Source organism: Dendrobates tinctorius, unplaced genomic scaffold (genome assembly GCF_039654945.1).
Source record: "Dendrobates tinctorius isolate UK_male_01 unplaced genomic scaffold, ASM3965494v1 ptg000285l, whole genome shotgun sequence".
NCBI classification, from domain to species: Eukaryota; Metazoa; Chordata; class Amphibia; order Anura; family Dendrobatidae; genus Dendrobates; species Dendrobates tinctorius.
Genome location: NW_027361952.1, coordinates 379655 through 399331, shown reverse-complemented (window position 1 = coordinate 399331; position 19677 = coordinate 379655). Strand labels below are relative to the sequence as shown.

The 19677-nt window shown below is 56.9% G+C and overlaps 17 non-coding genes and 1 pseudogene across 17 annotated transcripts; all 18 read left to right on the top strand.

The window, feature by feature from the left end:
• Nucleotides 1-399: 399 nt before the first annotated feature.
• On the top strand, nucleotides 400-563 carry LOC141072801 (U1 spliceosomal RNA). The gene has a single exon (XR_012226853.1). It is a non-coding gene; the product is annotated as a U1 spliceosomal RNA (small nuclear RNA).
• A 636-nt stretch (nucleotides 564-1199) lies between these two features.
• Nucleotides 1200-1363, top strand: LOC141072800 (U1 spliceosomal RNA). The gene has a single exon (XR_012226852.1). It is a non-coding gene; the product is annotated as a U1 spliceosomal RNA (small nuclear RNA).
• A 634-nt stretch (nucleotides 1364-1997) lies between these two features.
• Nucleotides 1998-2161, top strand: LOC141072799 (U1 spliceosomal RNA). The gene has a single exon (XR_012226851.1). It is a non-coding gene; the product is annotated as a U1 spliceosomal RNA (small nuclear RNA).
• A 636-nt stretch (nucleotides 2162-2797) lies between these two features.
• On the top strand, nucleotides 2798-2961 carry LOC141072798 (U1 spliceosomal RNA). The gene has a single exon (XR_012226850.1). It is a non-coding gene; the product is annotated as a U1 spliceosomal RNA (small nuclear RNA).
• A 632-nt stretch (nucleotides 2962-3593) lies between these two features.
• Nucleotides 3594-3757, top strand: LOC141072797 (U1 spliceosomal RNA). The gene has a single exon (XR_012226849.1). It is a non-coding gene; the product is annotated as a U1 spliceosomal RNA (small nuclear RNA).
• A 636-nt stretch (nucleotides 3758-4393) lies between these two features.
• Nucleotides 4394-4557, top strand: LOC141072796 (U1 spliceosomal RNA). The gene has a single exon (XR_012226848.1). It is a non-coding gene; the product is annotated as a U1 spliceosomal RNA (small nuclear RNA).
• A 636-nt stretch (nucleotides 4558-5193) lies between these two features.
• On the top strand, nucleotides 5194-5357 carry LOC141072795 (U1 spliceosomal RNA). Its single transcript, XR_012226847.1, has one exon. It is a non-coding gene; the product is annotated as a U1 spliceosomal RNA (small nuclear RNA).
• A 5786-nt stretch (nucleotides 5358-11143) lies between these two features.
• LOC141072764 (U1 spliceosomal RNA) lies at nucleotides 11144-11290 on the top strand (annotated as a pseudogene).
• A 636-nt stretch (nucleotides 11291-11926) lies between these two features.
• LOC141072793 (U1 spliceosomal RNA) lies at nucleotides 11927-12090 on the top strand. The gene has a single exon (XR_012226845.1). It is a non-coding gene; the product is annotated as a U1 spliceosomal RNA (small nuclear RNA).
• Nucleotides 12091-12726: 636 nt separating this feature from the next.
• Nucleotides 12727-12890, top strand: LOC141072792 (U1 spliceosomal RNA). Its single transcript, XR_012226844.1, has one exon. It is a non-coding gene; the product is annotated as a U1 spliceosomal RNA (small nuclear RNA).
• A 631-nt stretch (nucleotides 12891-13521) lies between these two features.
• Nucleotides 13522-13685, top strand: LOC141072791 (U1 spliceosomal RNA). The gene has a single exon (XR_012226843.1). It is a non-coding gene; the product is annotated as a U1 spliceosomal RNA (small nuclear RNA).
• A 627-nt stretch (nucleotides 13686-14312) lies between these two features.
• On the top strand, nucleotides 14313-14476 carry LOC141072790 (U1 spliceosomal RNA). The gene has a single exon (XR_012226842.1). It is a non-coding gene; the product is annotated as a U1 spliceosomal RNA (small nuclear RNA).
• A 636-nt stretch (nucleotides 14477-15112) lies between these two features.
• LOC141072788 (U1 spliceosomal RNA) lies at nucleotides 15113-15276 on the top strand. The gene has a single exon (XR_012226841.1). It is a non-coding gene; the product is annotated as a U1 spliceosomal RNA (small nuclear RNA).
• A 636-nt stretch (nucleotides 15277-15912) lies between these two features.
• On the top strand, nucleotides 15913-16076 carry LOC141072787 (U1 spliceosomal RNA). Its single transcript, XR_012226840.1, has one exon. It is a non-coding gene; the product is annotated as a U1 spliceosomal RNA (small nuclear RNA).
• A 636-nt stretch (nucleotides 16077-16712) lies between these two features.
• LOC141072786 (U1 spliceosomal RNA) lies at nucleotides 16713-16876 on the top strand. Its single transcript, XR_012226839.1, has one exon. It is a non-coding gene; the product is annotated as a U1 spliceosomal RNA (small nuclear RNA).
• A 636-nt stretch (nucleotides 16877-17512) lies between these two features.
• On the top strand, nucleotides 17513-17676 carry LOC141072785 (U1 spliceosomal RNA). The gene has a single exon (XR_012226838.1). It is a non-coding gene; the product is annotated as a U1 spliceosomal RNA (small nuclear RNA).
• A 633-nt stretch (nucleotides 17677-18309) lies between these two features.
• Nucleotides 18310-18473, top strand: LOC141072784 (U1 spliceosomal RNA). The gene has a single exon (XR_012226837.1). It is a non-coding gene; the product is annotated as a U1 spliceosomal RNA (small nuclear RNA).
• Nucleotides 18474-19100: 627 nt separating this feature from the next.
• Nucleotides 19101-19264, top strand: LOC141072749 (U1 spliceosomal RNA). The gene has a single exon (XR_012226812.1). It is a non-coding gene; the product is annotated as a U1 spliceosomal RNA (small nuclear RNA).
• The last annotated feature ends 413 nt before the right edge of the window (nucleotides 19265-19677 follow it).

Sequence of the window (19677 nt, the reverse complement as noted above, 5' to 3'; positions counted from 1 at the left end):
TCCCTGGGCTGGTGGGGATTGATCAGCTCGCCTGCGTCTTATTCACTTGGCCACTGGGCCGGGAGGAGGAGGGGGGCAGCAGCAGCAGCAGCAGCAGCTGGAGCTGTCTGCATGTTCCCCGGGTGGGAGCAGCGGCGTGAGCGAGGCTGGGGTGGAGCCAATGGCCCTACATGCAAATGACTCTGGCTGCTGCTGGGCATCTTGGACGGCTTGGGACTCAGTCGAGCTCGGCCTGCCCCGTGGGGGTTGGACCGGGCGCCAGCCAGCGCCTCCCACTCAACGAGCCTCCGGGCGGCCTGCGCCCTACGCCAAGACACCCCCTCCCCTTCGGGCACGAGACTCCGCGATGTTGGAGAGCTGCGTCGGAGGGCCGCTCGTCGGACCGGCGGGCCCCAACTCATACTTACCTGGCAGGGGAGATACCATGATCACTAAGGTGGTTCTCCCAGGGTGAGGCTCATCCATTGCACTCCGGGTGTGCTGACCCCTGCGATTTCCCCAAATGCGGGAAACTCGACTGCATAATTTGTGGTAGTGGGGGACTGCGTTCGCGCTTTCCCCTGATTTCCTCTGGTCAAAGACAGAAGCCGACCCACCGAAAGAAACGTGCTCTGGCAGAGCCGCACGTCACGTCACACCTGTTGCCAGAGCTAGAATACTTTGGAGCAGCTCAAAGCGGCGTCAGTTGTGGCCTTTGGCTCCCCCTTGTGGGGGAGGCCTGCCACAACTTCCGTGCATCGCTGTGTGTCTTTTTGCTTGGCTTGTCTGTTCCTTGCTGCCTTTGGCCCTTTTGGGGCTCCCTGGGCTGGTGGGGATTGATCAGCTCGCCTGCGTCTTATTCACTTGGCCACTGGGCCGGGAGGAGGAGGGGGGCAGCAGCAGCAGCAGCAGCAGCAGCTGGAGCTGTCTGCATGTTCCCCGGGTGGGAGCAGCGGCGTGAGCGAGGCTGGGGTGGAGCCAATGGCCCTACATGCAAATGACTCTGGCTGCTGCTGGGCATCTTGGACGGCTTGGGACTCAGTCGAGCTCGGCCTGCCCCGTGGGGGTTGGACCGGGCGCCAGCCAGCGCCTCCCACTCAACGAGCCTCCGGGCGGCCTGCGCCCTACGCCAAGACACCCCCTCCCCTTCGGGCACGAGACTCCGCGATGTTGGAGAGCTGCGTCGGAGGGCCGCTCGTCGGACCGGCGGGCCCCAACTCATACTTACCTGGCAGGGGAGATACCATGATCACTAAGGTGGTTCTCCCAGGGTGAGGCTCATCCATTGCACTCCGGGTGTGCTGACCCCTGCGATTTCCCCAAATGCGGGAAACTCGACTGCATAATTTGTGGTAGTGGGGGACTGCGTTCGCGCTTTCCCCTGATTTCCTCTGGTCAAAGACAGAAGCCGACCCACCGAAAGAAACGTGCTCTGGCAGAGCCGCACGTCACGTCACACCTGTTGCCAGAGCTAGAATACTTTGGAGCAGCTCAAAGCGGCGTCAGTTGTGGCCTTTGGCTCCCCCTTGTGGGGGAGGCCTGCCACAACTTCCGTGCATCGCTGTGTGTCTTTTTGCTTGGCTTGTCTGTTCCTTGCTGCCTTTGGCCCTTTTGGGGCTCCCTGGGCTGGTGGGGATTGATCAGCTCGCCTGCGTCTTATTCACTTGGCCACTGGGCCGGGAGGAGGAGGGGGCGCAGCAGCAGCAGCAGCAGCAGCTGGAGCTGTCTGCATGTTCCCCGGGTGGGAGCAGCGGCGTGAGCGAGGCTGGGGTGGAGCCAATGGCCCTACATGCAAATGACTCTGGCTGCTGCTGGGCATCTTGGACGGCTTGGGACTCAGTCGAGCTCGGCCTGCCCCGTGGGGGTTGGACCGGGCGCCAGCCAGCGCCTCCCACTCAACGAGCCTCCGGGCGGCCTGCGCCCTACGCCAAGACACCCCCTCCCCTTCGGGCACGAGACTCCGCGATGTTGGAGAGCTGCGTCGGAGGGCCGCTCGTCGGACCGGCGGGCCCCAACTCATACTTACCTGGCAGGGGAGATACCATGATCACTAAGGTGGTTCTCCCAGGGTGAGGCTCATCCATTGCACTCCGGGTGTGCTGACCCCTGCGATTTCCCCAAATGCGGGAAACTCGACTGCATAATTTGTGGTAGTGGGGGACTGCGTTCGCGCTTTCCCCTGATTTCCTCTGGTCAAAGACAGAAGCCGACCCACCGAAAGAAACGTGCTCTGGCAGAGCCGCACGTCACGTCACACCTGTTGCCAGAGCTAGAATACTTTGGAGCAGCTCAAAGCGGCGTCAGTTGTGGCCTTTGGCTCCCCCTTGTGGGGGAGGCCTGCCACAACTTCCGTGCATCGCTGTGTGTCTTTTTGCTTGGCTTGTCTGTTCCTTGCTGCCTTTGGCCCTTTTGGGGCTCCCTGGGCTGGTGGGGATTGATCAGCTCGCCTGCGTCTTATTCACTTGGCCACTGGGCCGGGAGGAGGAGGGGGGCAGCAGCAGCAGCAGCAGCAGCAGCTGGAGCTGTCTGCATGTTCCCCGGGTGGGAGCAGCGGCGTGAGCGAGGCTGGGGTGGAGCCAATGGCCCTACATGCAAATGACTCTGGCTGCTGCTGGGCATCTTGGACGGCTTGGGACTCAGTCGAGCTCGGCCTGCCCCGTGGGGGTTGGACCGGGCGCCAGCCAGCGCCTCCCACTCAACGAGCCTCCGGGCGGCCTGCGCCCTACGCCAAGACACCCCCTCCCCTTCGGGCACGAGACTCCGCGATGTTGGAGAGCTGCGTCGGAGGGCCGCTCGTCGGACCGGCGGGCCCCAACTCATACTTACCTGGCAGGGGAGATACCATGATCACTAAGGTGGTTCTCCCAGGGTGAGGCTCATCCATTGCACTCCGGGTGTGCTGACCCCTGCGATTTCCCCAAATGCGGGAAACTCGACTGCATAATTTGTGGTAGTGGGGGACTGCGTTCGCGCTTTCCCCTGATTTCCTCTGGTCAAAGACAGAAGCCGACCCACCGAAAGAAACGTGCTCTGGCAGAGCCGCACGTCACGTCACACCTGTTGCCAGAGCTAGAATACTTTGGAGCAGCTCAAAGCGGCGTCAGTTGTGGCCTTTGGCTCCCCCTTGTGGGGGAGGCCTGCCACAACTTCCGTGCATCGCTGTGTGTCTTTTTGCTTGGCTTGTCTGTTCCTTGCTGCCTTTGGCCCTTTTGGGGCTCCCTGGGCTGGTGGGGATTGATCAGCTCGCCTGCGTCTTATTCACTTGGCCACTGGGCCGGGAGGAGGAGGGGGCAGCAGCAGCAGCAGCAGCAGCTGGAGCTGTCTGCATGTTCCCCGGGTGGGAGCAGCGGCGTGAGCGAGGCTGGGGTGGAGCCAATGGCCCTACATGCAAATGACTCTGGCTGCTGCTGGGCATCTTGGACGGCTTGGGACTCAGTCGAGCTCGGCCTGCCCCGTGGGGGTTGGACCGGGCGCCAGCCAGCGCCTCCCACTCAACGAGCCTCCGGGCGGCCTGCGCCCTACGCCAAGACACCCCCTCCCCTTCGGGCACGAGACTCCGCGATGTTGGAGAGCTGCGTCGGAGGGCCGCTCGTCGGACCGGCGGGCCCCAACTCATACTTACCTGGCAGGGGAGATACCATGATCACTAAGGTGGTTCTCCCAGGGTGAGGCTCATCCATTGCACTCCGGGTGTGCTGACCCCTGCGATTTCCCCAAATGCGGGAAACTCGACTGCATAATTTGTGGTAGTGGGGGACTGCGTTCGCGCTTTCCCCTGATTTCCTCTGGTCAAAGACAGAAGCCGACCCACCGAAAGAAACGTGCTCTGGCAGAGCCGCACGTCACGTCACACCTGTTGCCAGAGCTAGAATACTTTGGAGCAGCTCAAAGCGGCGTCAGTTGTGGCCTTTGGCTCCCCCTTGTGGGGGAGGCCTGCCACAACTTCCGTGCATCGCTGTGTGTCTTTTTGCTTGGCTTGTCTGTTCCTTGCTGCCTTTGGCCCTTTTGGGGCTCCCTGGGCTGGTGGGGATTGATCAGCTCGCCTGCGTCTTATTCACTTGGCCACTGGGCCGGGAGGAGGAGGGGGGCAGCAGCAGCAGCAGCAGCAGCAGCTGGAGCTGTCTGCATGTTCCCCGGGTGGGAGCAGCGGCGTGAGCGAGGCTGGGGTGGAGCCAATGGCCCTACATGCAAATGACTCTGGCTGCTGCTGGGCATCTTGGACGGCTTGGGACTCAGTCGAGCTCGGCCTGCCCCGTGGGGGTTGGACCGGGCGCCAGCCAGCGCCTCCCACTCAACGAGCCTCCGGGCGGCCTGCGCCCTACGCCAAGACACCCCCTCCCCTTCGGGCACGAGACTCCGCGATGTTGGAGAGCTGCGTCGGAGGGCCGCTCGTCGGACCGGCGGGCCCCAACTCATACTTACCTGGCAGGGGAGATACCATGATCACTAAGGTGGTTCTCCCAGGGTGAGGCTCATCCATTGCACTCCGGGTGTGCTGACCCCTGCGATTTCCCCAAATGCGGGAAACTCGACTGCATAATTTGTGGTAGTGGGGGACTGCGTTCGCGCTTTCCCCTGATTTCCTCTGGTCAAAGACAGAAGCCGACCCACCGAAAGAAACGTGCTCTGGCAGAGCCGCACGTCACGTCACACCTGTTGCCAGAGCTAGAATACTTTGGAGCAGCTCAAAGCGGCGTCAGTTGTGGCCTTTGGCTCCCCCTTGTGGGGGAGGCCTGCCACAACTTCCGTGCATCGCTGTGTGTCTTTTTGCTTGGCTTGTCTGTTCCTTGCTGCCTTTGGCCCTTTTGGGGCTCCCTGGGCTGGTGGGGATTGATCAGCTCGCCTGCGTCTTATTCACTTGGCCACTGGGCCGGGAGGAGGAGGGGGGCAGCAGCAGCAGCAGCAGCAGCAGCTGGAGCTGTCTGCATGTTCCCCGGGTGGGAGCAGCGGCGTGAGCGAGGCTGGGGTGGAGCCAATGGCCCTACATGCAAATGACTCTGGCTGCTGCTGGGCATCTTGGACGGCTTGGGACTCAGTCGAGCTCGGCCTGCCCCGTGGGGGTTGGACCGGGCGCCAGCCAGCGCCTCCCACTCAACGAGCCTCCGGGCGGCCTGCGCCCTACGCCAAGACACCCCCTCCCCTTCGGGCACGAGACTCCGCGATGTTGGAGAGCTGCGTCGGAGGGCCGCTCGTCGGACCGGCGGGCCCCAACTCATACTTACCTGGCAGGGGAGATACCATGATCACTAAGGTGGTTCTCCCAGGGTGAGGCTCATCCATTGCACTCCGGGTGTGCTGACCCCTGCGATTTCCCCAAATGCGGGAAACTCGACTGCATAATTTGTGGTAGTGGGGGACTGCGTTCGCGCTTTCCCCTGATTTCCTCTGGTCAAAGACAGAAGCCGACCCACCGAAAGAAACGTGCTCTGGCAGAGCCGCACGTCACGTCACACCTGTTGCCAGAGCTAGAATACTTTGGAGCAGCTCAAAGCGGCGTCAGTTGTGGCCTTTGGCTCCCCCTTGTGGGGGAGGCCTGCCACAACTTCCGTGCATCGCTGTGTGTCTTTTTGCTTGGCTTGTCTGTTCCTTGCTGCCTTTGGCCCTTTTGGGGCTCCCTGGGCTGGTGGGGATTGATCAGCTCGCCTGCGTCTTATTCACTTGGCCACTGGGCCGGGAGGAGGAGGGGGGCAGCAGCAGCAGCAGCAGCTGGAGCTGTCTGCATGTTCCCCGGGTGGGAGCAGCGGCGTGAGCGAGGCTGGGGTGGAGCCAATGGCCCTACATGCAAATGACTCTGGCTGCTGCTGGGCATCTTGGACGGCTTGGGACTCAGTCGAGCTCGGCCTGCCCCGTGGGGGTTGGACCGGGCGCCAGCCAGCGCCTCCCACTCAACGAGCCTCCGGGCGGCCTGCGCCCTACGCCAAGACACCCCCTCCCCTTCGGGCACGAGACTCCGCGATGTTGGAGAGCTGCGTCGGAGGGCCGCTCGTCGGACCGGCGGGCCCCAACTCATACTTACCTGGCAGGGGAGATACCATTCTCTCCGGGTGAGTACCGCTTCTCAGCCTTCTGATGAGCAGCAGTGGTGGGAGACTACTTCTGTTTCTTGTTGGGTGGCGGTTGCGATCGGGGTTCCCCTTGTGGGGCCCTGGTGTGCGATAGAGTGGCGGCTGTGTTTATCTGCTGCGAAAATGGTGGAGAAGACACGTGGATTAGAGGACTCCGTCCGTCTGCAGGTTCTGTCTGGACATGAGGAAGAAATTGGCCTGGACCAAATTTGTATGAATGTTTTGAAGAACATAAGAAGCCTTAAGGTAACAGATGTATTGGCACTGCAGGATTTTCAAAAGCAGGGAATTTATGATATCACTTTTGTTTCCTTGGGCATATGTCAGAAAGTTTACATGGAGCTTGTGCGGATGAAGGAGAAGAAGGAAGTGGAATGCTTGGAGTTTATTGCTGTGGAGCCCCTTTTTCAGCAGACTTACAAATATGTTGTGGTACATATGTATAATCCCAAGGTTCCAGATGATACTATAACCCATTTTTTGAGAAGATACTGTTATGAAGTCAAATTTCTGGGGAGGATGAAAAATAGGCATAACTATTACAATGGCAAAAGAAGATACTTGGTAAAACTAATTCCTGATGCAACAGCTATTGGGGGTGCTTTGAGCATTCCTGCACAATTTTCCATTGGGGGTGAGAGGGGTTTTTGTTTCTACACTGGACAAATTGAATACTGTAGAAAGTGTCATATGTATGGACATGTGCAGAAAGATTGCCCAGTGCAAGGGATTGTTTGTAAGAACTGTGGGAAGCCTGACCACATGGTGGATAGTTGCCCTGAGGCAAAGGTGTGTGACTTGTGTGGGTTGGAAGGGCATTTTGCCAGGAAATGTAGATTGTGGACTCAGATTCCCAAGTCCTATGCGGATGCAACTAGTGGTCATTGGGGAAATAAGAGTGATGGTAAGAGTGTTGATGCTTCTGAACACGGATGTACTAAGGATGAGAAAAGTGAGTTTGGTGGAAAAGGGAAACCTGAACATTGTGTTGGTGTGATAGTTTCAAATGCAGCTAAAGTGCAAAAGGGCCAGAAACAAAATGGTGGAAGGAAAGTGGGCCATGTTGGATCTAAGATGGAGGAAGGTGGGAGTGGTCAAAAAGGGGGAACAGATTTTCAGAGCTCTCCTATAATTGATCTGGGTAAGGCCAAGGATGCAATGGACACTGTGTCTGAAGGACAGGGCCTTGGTGGTGACTTGGGATATGCTAATGCAGCCATATGTGTAGACCATGTAGTGGAGGAAGGAAATGGGGAAGGAATGGAGTTTCAGGATGAGGAGGAGGAGGATTCAGATAGGACGCTCACACCTGGGCAGAGGGATGAGGGGACTAGTAGTAGTGGTGAAAGTGATTTTGACGAAGATGATGGGGAGGATGAGGAGGAAGATGAGAAAATGGCTTCCTCGCTCAGTAAAAAGAGTAGAATGGAGGGGTGTTGGTTTGGTGGGCAGGGAGATCCTGTCTCTCCAATGCCTGGTGGCTCTAACAGGGGCTCAGATCCTGAGTCGCCTGATATATGTAGAAAAGTGGATGGTAGGAATACGCCTTTGTTTAAATCATGATGGAGAATGTATGGTGGAGAATAATTTTTTTCGCCACGATGAGTCTATGTGTTGCTTCCCTGAATGTGCGGGGGATTAGTTCCACCACTAGGAGAGCAGGTATATTAGATTATATGGAGGGGGTGGATGCGGACATTATATGTCTGCAGGAATGTGCAATTAAAGCTTCACCGCATGCAAGTGAATGGACAAGGGGTCAATCCTTTTGGTCTCCTTGTACAGACAACAAAAATGAAGGTGTAGGCATACTATTGAAAAATAATAATTTAAAAGTATTACAGTTCAAAATTATTATACCTGGAAGATGTTTGTTTTTGTTAGTGGATTTCTTAGGTCACCGGGTAAGGGTGTTTAATATTTACGCCCCTGCTGACAAGCAAGCACGTGTGTCCTTTTTGGAGTCGGTAAAGCTGTTTCTGCCAGGTAGAGATTTTTCTATAATAGCTGGTGATTTTAATTGTATTAGATCCGCAAATGATCGTAAGAGCTTTGCAGAATTCAGGACTGATGTGACTTCCAACCTGTTAAATCAATTGGTGCAGGATTTACGCTACACGGATGTGGGTTTGACAGTTCGGCCTACTGAAAACAAGTTTACATTCGAAGCAGACAGTGGGCGTTGTAGTTCCCGGATTGATTATGTGTTTGTGTCTGAAGGGATCAAAGTGGCCAAATGCAATCATGTGATGAACATTTTTTCTGACCACAAGATGGTAGTGGCAGATCTGTGTATTACTGAGTCCCTGGCTTTTGGCAAGGGTCTCTGGAAGCTAAACGTAAGCTTGCTGCAAGAAGAGGATGTGAGAGGTGGTTTTAAAAACGTGTTTACATTCTGTGTGTCCGAACAGCACCGTTTCAAAAATCTGTTGGAATGGTGGGACTGGGCAAAGGAGAAATTTGCACATTATTTTAAAGGGGTGTGTTCTAAAAGGGCAAAAGCTAAAAGAGAGCAAGAGGCAGCAACAATTTCAAAGATGGAGGCGCTCTATAAGTTTAAAAGAGCGGGGATGGAGGTGGATCGTGAGATTGCTGATTTGAAAGAGGATTTTAAAAAAACATTAATTGAAAAAGGAAAGTCTATTGTTTTTAAAGCGAAAATACAACACATGGAAGAAGATGAGCAATGTACGAGATATTTTTTTAAGAAATGTTTTAAGCCTAAAGGAGTTTTTAAGTCTGTTTTTACTCCTGCAGGTGAGAAGTGTGGTGAGGAAATGATCGATGGTATACATTCCTTTTATAAAATACTTTTTTCGAATGATAGCAGAGCCAGTGATGCAGAAATTAATGGTTATTGTAATATTTTGGCTGACAATATCCATGAAGAAAAGGTGTCTTCTCTAAGTGATGGGTTCAGAAAGGATGAAGTGAGGCGTGCTGTGGATGGGCTGGCAAAAGGGAAGACACCTGGTTGTGATGGCCTTCCAGTGGAATTTTATGTGGTATTTTGGGATATTTTAGATGTGGAATTTTATCGGGTGGTGGAATATGTTTTTACTCATGCGGTTTTGTCTGACTCTATGCGTAGAGGGATTGTCACTTTAATACATAAGAAGGGTGAAGTGAGAGAAATTAAAAACTGGAGGCCAATAACTTTGCTCAATTGTGATTACAAGATTATTTCCAAAATTGTAGCAAATAGAGTGAGTGATGTAATAATAGATATGGTGGGTGAATACCAAGCATGTGCGGTGCCAGGTAGGAGAATCTCGGATAACTTGGTGCTTTTAAGGGACTTAATTTATCACGCTAATTTTAATAAGAACCCCCTTCTCGTACAGTCAGTGGACCTGGAAAAAGCTTTTGATAAAGTTTCACATAGATTCTTGTTTGCTGCACTTAGACATCTTGGGATCCCCATTAAATTATTGAATATTATTAAGTCTTTTTATTGCGGAGTTAGTAGTCAGATTTTAATTAATGGTCATGTGAGTTCTAGTTTCAATATTCTATCGGGGGTTAGGCAAGGGTGCCCTTTATCACCAATCCTTTTTATTTGTGTGGTTGAAGCTCTTTTAAAAAGCGTGCAAGTCGATAAGTGTGTGGCTGGTGCTTTTATACCTGGAGGAATGGGGGGGCCCGTCAAGTCATTAAGTTACATGGATGACATTGTTTTTATTTGTGGTTCACAAGCTGAGCTTAATAGGATAAATCTTCACATAAGAATTTTTTGTGGTGTGGCTGGAATGGCTGTAAATTGGAATAAGTGTCAGTTTTGCAACTTTGGGAGGCAGGTGGATGTCAGTGTGGTGGGAGTAGAAAGAAAAAAAGAGATGGAAGTTCTTGGTGTAATTTTTGAAAAGGAACTTAAAGGGAAGAAGAGCCTGATGATCTTGGAAAACAAAATGGAGCAGAAACTGAATTATTGGAAATTAAGGAACCTGTCCCTGAGAGGTAAGGTACTTATTGTGAAGTCGGTGATCCTTCCTTTACTGCTATACACTGCTATGATATTTCTGCCTGCGAGTTTGTGGACTAAGAGAGTTACAAGGAAACTGTTTACCTTTTTTTGGGGGTCAAAGATGGAGAAATTAAGGAGAGAAAAGGTGATGCTTTCTGTGGAAATGGGCGGCTGTGATTTTCCCAATATCGAAAGATTTTTAAAGATGTATTATTTTTTAAATATTTATAGACTTTCCCAGGGGAAAAGTAAGGCTGCTGACATGTGCAGGTTTTTGGCAGGTTGGCTATTTCAGAAATGGAGCTGGTGTGAGAAGGATTTGAGGAAGCCAGTTGCGTTTGTTGTGCCGTCCTTTTACGTAGTACTTAAGTCCTTCTATGATCAAATTGGTTTAAGCTCCACAGATAGACCTGATAAAAGAAATCTTGCTAAGAGACTAAAGGAGGGTGAATCTTTATGTGATGTGCCATCCTGCAATATTGCGCAATCAAAGCAAGTCTGGAAGCTCTTTTTTATTATAGGGATCAGCAATCGGCAAAAGGACGTAACCTGGATGGCATTACAAGGATGTTTGCCAACACGAGCTTTTCTGAGCAGGAGAGGGATAAGGGTTCAAGAAGTTTGTCCAAGGGAGGGATGTAAGGATCCAGAGACAATACAGCACATTTTTTGGGACTGTTTTTATGCAAAAAAAGTTTTTACCCTTTTATCTCGGATTTTTATTGCTCTTGTTGGATTCCATTGCTTTAATTTTGGAAGGATTTTAACAGGTCAAGACTTTAACCACTTGGAACGGAGACGGATGAGTTGGATTATTTTTGTCATATATAAGGAAGTTTTGTGGGATGCACGGAATCTGGTCATTTTTAAAAAGGTGTGTCTCTCTCCAGTTGAATGTAAGAATATTTTTCTTGCCAGGTTGTTTTATGTTTATATATTAGATAAAAAGAGACTTGGTGAAAAAACAGCAGAGGCATTTTGGAAGTATTCGCAGTGGAAGGAGCTGTTACAGTAAGTAAGATTTGATCCTTTTGGTGATTGGGATTGCTTTTTTGTTTTCTGGTAGAAGGTTTTTTTTCCATATGATGATCTGGAAACTTGTTACTTGAACAAGCAAATGATGCAAGAGTTAATGAGAGTTCCAATCTGAGGAAAAAGGTTCTCCCAGGGTGAGGCTCATCCATTGCACTCCGGGTGTGCTGACCCCTGCGATTTCCCCAAATGCGGGAAACTCGACTGCATAATTTGTGGTAGTGGGGGACTGCGTTCGCGCTTTCCCCTGATTTCCTCTGGTCAAAGACAGAAGCCGACCCACCGAAAGAAACGTGCTCTGGCAGAGCCGCACGTCACGTCACACCTGTTGCCAGAGCTAGAATACTTTGGAGCAGCTCAAAGCGGCGTCAGTTGTGGCCTTTGGCTCCCCCTTGTGGGGGAGGCCTGCCACAACTTCCGTGCATCGCTGTGTGTCTTTTTGCTTGGCTTGTCTGTTCCTTGCTGCCTTTGGCCCTTTTGGGGCTCCCTGGGCTGGTGGGGATTGATCAGCTCGCCTGCGTCTTATTCACTTGGCCACTGGGCCGGGAGGAGGAGGGGGGCAGCAGCAGCAGCAGCAGCAGCAGCTGGAGCTGTCTGCATGTTCCCCGGGTGGGAGCAGCGGCGTGAGCGAGGCTGGGGTGGAGCCAATGGCCCTACATGCAAATGACTCTGGCTGCTGCTGGGCATCTTGGACGGCTTGGGACTCAGTCGAGCTCGGCCTGCCCCGTGGGGGTTGGACCGGGCGCCAGCCAGCGCCTCCCACTCAACGAGCCTCCGGGCGGCCTGCGCCCTACGCCAAGACACCCCCTCCCCTTCGGGCACGAGACTCCGCGATGTTGGAGAGCTGCGTCGGAGGGCCGCTCGTCGGACCGGCGGGCCCCAACTCATACTTACCTGGCAGGGGAGATACCATGATCACTAAGGTGGTTCTCCCAGGGTGAGGCTCATCCATTGCACTCCGGGTGTGCTGACCCCTGCGATTTCCCCAAATGCGGGAAACTCGACTGCATAATTTGTGGTAGTGGGGGACTGCGTTCGCGCTTTCCCCTGATTTCCTCTGGTCAAAGACAGAAGCCGACCCACCGAAAGAAACGTGCTCTGGCAGAGCCGCACGTCACGTCACACCTGTTGCCAGAGCTAGAATACTTTGGAGCAGCTCAAAGCGGCGTCAGTTGTGGCCTTTGGCTCCCCCTTGTGGGGGAGGCCTGCCACAACTTCCGTGCATCGCTGTGTGTCTTTTTGCTTGGCTTGTCTGTTCCTTGCTGCCTTTGGCCCTTTTGGGGCTCCCTGGGCTGGTGGGGATTGATCAGCTCGCCTGCGTCTTATTCACTTGGCCACTGGGCCGGGAGGAGGAGGGGGGCAGCAGCAGCAGCAGCAGCAGCAGCTGGAGCTGTCTGCATGTTCCCCGGGTGGGAGCAGCGGCGTGAGCGAGGCTGGGGTGGAGCCAATGGCCCTACATGCAAATGACTCTGGCTGCTGCTGGGCATCTTGGACGGCTTGGGACTCAGTCGAGCTCGGCCTGCCCCGTGGGGGTTGGACCGGGCGCCAGCCAGCGCCTCCCACTCAACGAGCCTCCGGGCGGCCTGCGCCCTACGCCAAGACACCCCCTCCCCTTCGGGCACGAGACTCCGCGATGTTGGAGAGCTGCGTCGGAGGGCCGCTCGTCGGACCGGCGGGCCCCAACTCATACTTACCTGGCAGGGGAGATACCATGATCACTAAGGTGGTTCTCCCAGGGTGAGGCTCATCCATTGCACTCCGGGTGTGCTGACCCCTGCGATTTCCCCAAATGCGGGAAACTCGACTGCATAATTTGTGGTAGTGGGGGACTGCGTTCGCGCTTTCCCCTGATTTCCTCTGGTCAAAGACAGAAGCCGACCCACCGAAAGAAACGTGCTCTGGCAGAGCCGCACGTCACGTCACACCTGTTGCCAGAGCTAGAATACTTTGGAGCAGCTCAAAGCGGCGTCAGTTGTGGCCTTTGGCTCCCCCTTGTGGGGGAGGCCTGCCACAACTTCCGTGCATCGCTGTGTGTCTTTTTGCTTGGCTTGTCTGTTCCTTGCTGCCTTTGGCCCTTTTGGGGCTCCCTGGGCTGGTGGGGATTGATCAGCTCGCCTGCGTCTTATTCACTTGGCCACTGGGCCGGGAGGAGGAGGGGGAGCAGCAGCAGCAGCAGCAGCTGGAGCTGTCTGCATGTTCCCCGGGTGGGAGCAGCGGCGTGAGCGAGGCTGGGGTGGAGCCAATGGCCCTACATGCAAATGACTCTGGCTGCTGCTGGGCATCTTGGACGGCTTGGGACTCAGTCGAGCTCGGCCTGCCCCGTGGGGGTTGGACCGGGCGCCAGCCAGCGCCTCCCACTCAACGAGCCTCCGGGCGGCCTGCGCCCTACGCCAAGACACCCCCTCCCCTTCGGGCACGAGACTCCGCGATGTTGGAGAGCTGCGTCGGAGGGCCGCTCGTCGGACCGGCGGGCCCCAACTCATACTTACCTGGCAGGGGAGATACCATGATCACTAAGGTGGTTCTCCCAGGGTGAGGCTCATCCATTGCACTCCGGGTGTGCTGACCCCTGCGATTTCCCCAAATGCGGGAAACTCGACTGCATAATTTGTGGTAGTGGGGGACTGCGTTCGCGCTTTCCCCTGATTTCCTCTGGTCAAAGACAGAAGCCGACCCACCGAAAGAAACGTGCTCTGGCAGAGCCGCACGTCACGTCACACCTGTTGCCAGAGCTAGAATACTTTGGAGCAGCTCAAAGCGGCGTCAGTTGTGGCCTTTGGCTCCCCCTTGTGGGGGAGGCCTGCCACAACTTCCGTGCATCGCTGTGTGTCTTTTTGCTTGGCTTGTCTGTTCCTTGCTGCCTTTGGCCCTTTTGGGGCTCCCTGGGCTGGTGGGGATTGATCAGCTCGCCTGCGTCTTATTCACTTGGCCACTGGGCCGGGAGGAGGAGGGGGGCAGCAGCAGCAGCAGCTGGAGCTGTCTGCATGTTCCCCGGGTGGGAGCAGCGGCGTGAGCGAGGCTGGGGTGGAGCCAATGGCCCTACATGCAAATGACTCTGGCTGCTGCTGGGCATCTTGGACGGCTTGGGACTCAGTCGAGCTCGGCCTGCCCCGTGGGGGTTGGACCGGGCGCCAGCCAGCGCCTCCCACTCAACGAGCCTCCGGGCGGCCTGCGCCCTACGCCAAGACACCCCCTCCCCTTCGGGCACGAGACTCCGCGATGTTGGAGAGCTGCGTCGGAGGGCCGCTCGTCGGACCGGCGGGCCCCAACTCATACTTACCTGGCAGGGGAGATACCATGATCACTAAGGTGGTTCTCCCAGGGTGAGGCTCATCCATTGCACTCCGGGTGTGCTGACCCCTGCGATTTCCCCAAATGCGGGAAACTCGACTGCATAATTTGTGGTAGTGGGGGACTGCGTTCGCGCTTTCCCCTGATTTCCTCTGGTCAAAGACAGAAGCCGACCCACCGAAAGAAACGTGCTCTGGCAGAGCCGCACGTCACGTCACACCTGTTGCCAGAGCTAGAATACTTTGGAGCAGCTCAAAGCGGCGTCAGTTGTGGCCTTTGGCTCCCCCTTGTGGGGGAGGCCTGCCACAACTTCCGTGCATCGCTGTGTGTCTTTTTGCTTGGCTTGTCTGTTCCTTGCTGCCTTTGGCCCTTTTGGGGCTCCCTGGGCTGGTGGGGATTGATCAGCTCGCCTGCGTCTTATTCACTTGGCCACTGGGCCGGGAGGAGGAGGGGGGCAGCAGCAGCAGCAGCAGCAGCAGCTGGAGCTGTCTGCATGTTCCCCGGGTGGGAGCAGCGGCGTGAGCGAGGCTGGGGTGGAGCCAATGGCCCTACATGCAAATGACTCTGGCTGCTGCTGGGCATCTTGGACGGCTTGGGACTCAGTCGAGCTCGGCCTGCCCCGTGGGGGTTGGACCGGGCGCCAGCCAGCGCCTCCCACTCAACGAGCCTCCGGGCGGCCTGCGCCCTACGCCAAGACACCCCCTCCCCTTCGGGCACGAGACTCCGCGATGTTGGAGAGCTGCGTCGGAGGGCCGCTCGTCGGACCGGCGGGCCCCAACTCATACTTACCTGGCAGGGGAGATACCATGATCACTAAGGTGGTTCTCCCAGGGTGAGGCTCATCCATTGCACTCCGGGTGTGCTGACCCCTGCGATTTCCCCAAATGCGGGAAACTCGACTGCATAATTTGTGGTAGTGGGGGACTGCGTTCGCGCTTTCCCCTGATTTCCTCTGGTCAAAGACAGAAGCCGACCCACCGAAAGAAACGTGCTCTGGCAGAGCCGCACGTCACGTCACACCTGTTGCCAGAGCTAGAATACTTTGGAGCAGCTCAAAGCGGCGTCAGTTGTGGCCTTTGGCTCCCCCTTGTGGGGGAGGCCTGCCACAACTTCCGTGCATCGCTGTGTGTCTTTTTGCTTGGCTTGTCTGTTCCTTGCTGCCTTTGGCCCTTTTGGGGCTCCCTGGGCTGGTGGGGATTGATCAGCTCGCCTGCGTCTTATTCACTTGGCCACTGGGCCGGGAGGAGGAGGGGGGCAGCAGCAGCAGCAGCAGCAGCAGCTGGAGCTGTCTGCATGTTCCCCGGGTGGGAGCAGCGGCGTGAGCGAGGCTGGGGTGGAGCCAATGGCCCTACATGCAAATGACTCTGGCTGCTGCTGGGCATCTTGGACGGCTTGGGACTCAGTCGAGCTCGGCCTGCCCCGTGGGGGTTGGACCGGGCGCCAGCCAGCGCCTCCCACTCAACGAGCCTCCGGGCGGCCTGCGCCCTACGCCAAGACACCCCCTCCCCTTCGGGCACGAGACTCCGCGATGTTGGAGAGCTGCGTCGGAGGGCCGCTCGTCGGACCGGCGGGCCCCAACTCATACTTACCTGGCAGGGGAGATACCATGATCACTAAGGTGGTTCTCCCAGGGTGAGGCTCATCCATTGCACTCCGGGTGTGCTGACCCCTGCGATTTCCCCAAATGCGGGAAACTCGACTGCATAATTTGTGGTAGTGGGGGACTGCGTTCGCGCTTTCCCCTGATTTCCTCTGGTCAAAGACAGAAGCCGACCCACCGAAAGAAACGTGCTCTGGCAGAGCCGCACGTCACGTCACACCTGTTGCCAGAGCTAGAATACTTTGGAGCAGCTCAAAGCGGCGTCAGTTGTGGCCTTTGGCTCCCCCTTGTGGGGGAGGCCTGCCACAACTTCCGTGCATCGCTGTGTGTCTTTTTGCTTGGCTTGTCTGTTCCTTGCTGCCTTTGGCCCTTTTGGGGCTCCCTGGGCTGGTGGGGATTGATCAGCTCGCCTGCGTCTTATTCACTTGGCCACTGGGCCGGGAGGAGGAGGGGGGCAGCAGCAGCAGCAGCAGCAGCAGCTGGAGCTGTCTGCATGTTCCCCGGGTGGGAGCAGCGGCGTGAGCGAGGCTGGGGTGGAGCCAATGGCCCTACATGCAAATGACTCTGGCTGCTGCTGGGCATCTTGGACGGCTTGGGACTCAGTCGAGCTCGGCCTGCCCCGTGGGGGTTGGACCGGGCGCCAGCCAGCGCCTCCCACTCAACGAGCCTCCGGGCGGCCTGCGCCCTACGCCAAGACACCCCCTCCCCTTCGGGCACGAGACTCCGCGATGTTGGAGAGCTGCGTCGGAGGGCCGCTCGTCGGACCGGCGGGCCCCAACTCATACTTACCTGGCAGGGGAGATACCATGATCACTAAGGTGGTTCTCCCAGGGTGAGGCTCATCCATTGCACTCCGGGTGTGCTGACCCCTGCGATTTCCCCAAATGCGGGAAACTCGACTGCATAATTTGTGGTAGTGGGGGACTGCGTTCGCGCTTTCCCCTGATTTCCTCTGGTCAAAGACAGAAGCCGACCCACCGAAAGAAACGTGCTCTGGCAGAGCCGCACGTCACGTCACACCTGTTGCCAGAGCTAGAATACTTTGGAGCAGCTCAAAGCGGCGTCAGTTGTGGCCTTTGGCTCCCCCTTGTGGGGGAGGCCTGCCACAACTTCCGTGCATCGCTGTGTGTCTTTTTGCTTGGCTTGTCTGTTCCTTGCTGCCTTTGGCCCTTTTGGGGCTCCCTGGGCTGGTGGGGATTGATCAGCTCGCCTGCGTCTTATTCACTTGGCCACTGGGCCGGGAGGAGGAGGGGGGCAGCAGCAGCAGCAGCAGCAGCAGCTGGAGCTGTCTGCATGTTCCCCGGGTGGGAGCAGCGGCGTGAGCGAGGCTGGGGTGGAGCCAATGGCCCTACATGCAAATGACTCTGGCTGCTGCTGGGCATCTTGGACGGCTTGGGACTCAGTCGAGCTCGGCCTGCCCCGTGGGGGTTGGACCGGGCGCCAGCCAGCGCCTCCCACTCAACGAGCCTCCGGGCGGCCTGCGCCCTACGCCAAGACACCCCCTCCCCTTCGGGCACGAGACTCCGCGATGTTGGAGAGCTGCGTCGGAGGGCCGCTCGTCGGACCGGCGGGCCCCAACTCATACTTACCTGGCAGGGGAGATACCATGATCACTAAGGTGGTTCTCCCAGGGTGAGGCTCATCCATTGCACTCCGGGTGTGCTGACCCCTGCGATTTCCCCAAATGCGGGAAACTCGACTGCATAATTTGTGGTAGTGGGGGACTGCGTTCGCGCTTTCCCCTGATTTCCTCTGGTCAAAGACAGAAGCCGACCCACCGAAAGAAACGTGCTCTGGCAGAGCCGCACGTCACGTCACACCTGTTGCCAGAGCTAGAATACTTTGGAGCAGCTCAAAGCGGCGTCAGTTGTGGCCTTTGGCTCCCCCTTGTGGGGGAGGCCTGCCACAACTTCCGTGCATCGCTGTGTGTCTTTTTGCTTGGCTTGTCTGTTCCTTGCTGCCTTTGGCCCTTTTGGGGCTCCCTGGGCTGGTGGGGATTGATCAGCTCGCCTGCGTCTTATTCACTTGGCCACTGGGCCGGGAGGAGGAGGGGGGCAGCAGCAGCAGCAGCAGCAGCTGGAGCTGTCTGCATGTTCCCCGGGTGGGAGCAGCGGCGTGAGCGAGGCTGGGGTGGAGCCAATGGCCCTACATGCAAATGACTCTGGCTGCTGCTGGGCATCTTGGACGGCTTGGGACTCAGTCGAGCTCGGCCTGCCCCGTGGGGGTTGGACCGGGCGCCAGCCAGCGCCTCCCACTCAACGAGCCTCCGGGCGGCCTGCGCCCTACGCCAAGACACCCCCTCCCCTTCGGGCACGAGACTCCGCGATGTTGGAGAGCTGCGTCGGAGGGCCGCTCGTCGGACCGGCGGGCCCCAACTCATACTTACCTGGCAGGGGAGATACCATGATCACTAAGGTGGTTCTCCCAGGGTGAGGCTCATCCATTGCACTCCGGGTGTGCTGACCCCTGCGATTTCCCCAAATGCGGGAAACTCGACTGCATAATTTGTGGTAGTGGGGGACTGCGTTCGCGCTTTCCCCTGATTTCCTCTGGTCAAAGACAGAAGCCGACCCACCGAAAGAAACGTGCTCTGGCAGAGCCGCACGTCACGTCACACCTGTTGCCAGAGCTAGAATACTTTGGAGCAGCTCAAAGCGGCGTCAGTTGTGGCCTTTGGCTCCCCCTTGTGGGGGAGGCCTGCCACAACTTCCGTGCATCGCTGTGTGTCTTTTTGCTTGGCTTGTCTGTTCCTTGCTGCCTTTGGCCCTTTTGGGGCTCCCTGGGCTGGTGGGGATTGATCAGCTCGCCTGCGTCTTATTCACTTGGCCACTGGGCCGGGAGGAGGAGGGGGGCAGCAGCAGCAGCAGCTGGAGCTGTCTGCATGTTCCCCGGGTGGGAGCAGCGGCGTGAGCGAGGCTGGGGTGGAGCCAATGGCCCTACATGCAAATGACTCTGGCTGCTGCTGGGCATCTTGGACGGCTTGGGACTCAGTCGAGCTCGGCCTGCCCCGTGGGGGTTGGACCGGGCGCCAGCCAGCGCCTCCCACTCAACGAGCCTCCGGGCGGCCTGCGCCCTACGCCAAGACACCCCCTCCCCTTCGGGCACGAGACTCCGCGATGTTGGAGAGCTGCGTCGGAGGGCCGCTCGTCGGACCGGCGGGCCCCAACTCATACTTACCTGGCAGGGGAGATACCGTGATCACTAAGGTGGTTCTCCCAGGGTGAGGCTCATCCATTGCACTCCGGGTGTGCTGACCCCTGCGATTTCCCCAAATGCGGGAAACTCGACTGCATAATTTGTGGTAGTGGGGGACTGCGTTCGCGCTTTCCCCTGATTTCCTCTGGTCAAAGACAGAAGCCGACCCACCGAAAGAAACGTGCTCTGGCAGAGCCGCACGTCACGTCACACCTGTTGCCAGAGCTAGAATACTTTGGAGCAGCTCAAAGCGGCGTCAGTTGTGGCCTTTGGCTCCCCCTTGTGGGGGAGGCCTGCCACAACTTCCGTGCATCGCTGTGTGTCTTTTTGCTTGGCTTGTCTGTTCCTTGCTGCCTTTGGCCCTTTTGGGGCTCCCTGGGCTGGTGGGGATTGATCAGCTCGCCTGCGTCTTATTCACTTGGCCACTGGGCCGGGAGGAGGAGGGGGGCAGCAGCAGCAGCAGCAGCAGCAGCAGCTGGAGCTGGAGCTGTCTGCATGTTCCCCGGGTGGGAGCAGCGGCGTGAGCGAGGCTGGGGTGGAGCCAATGGCCC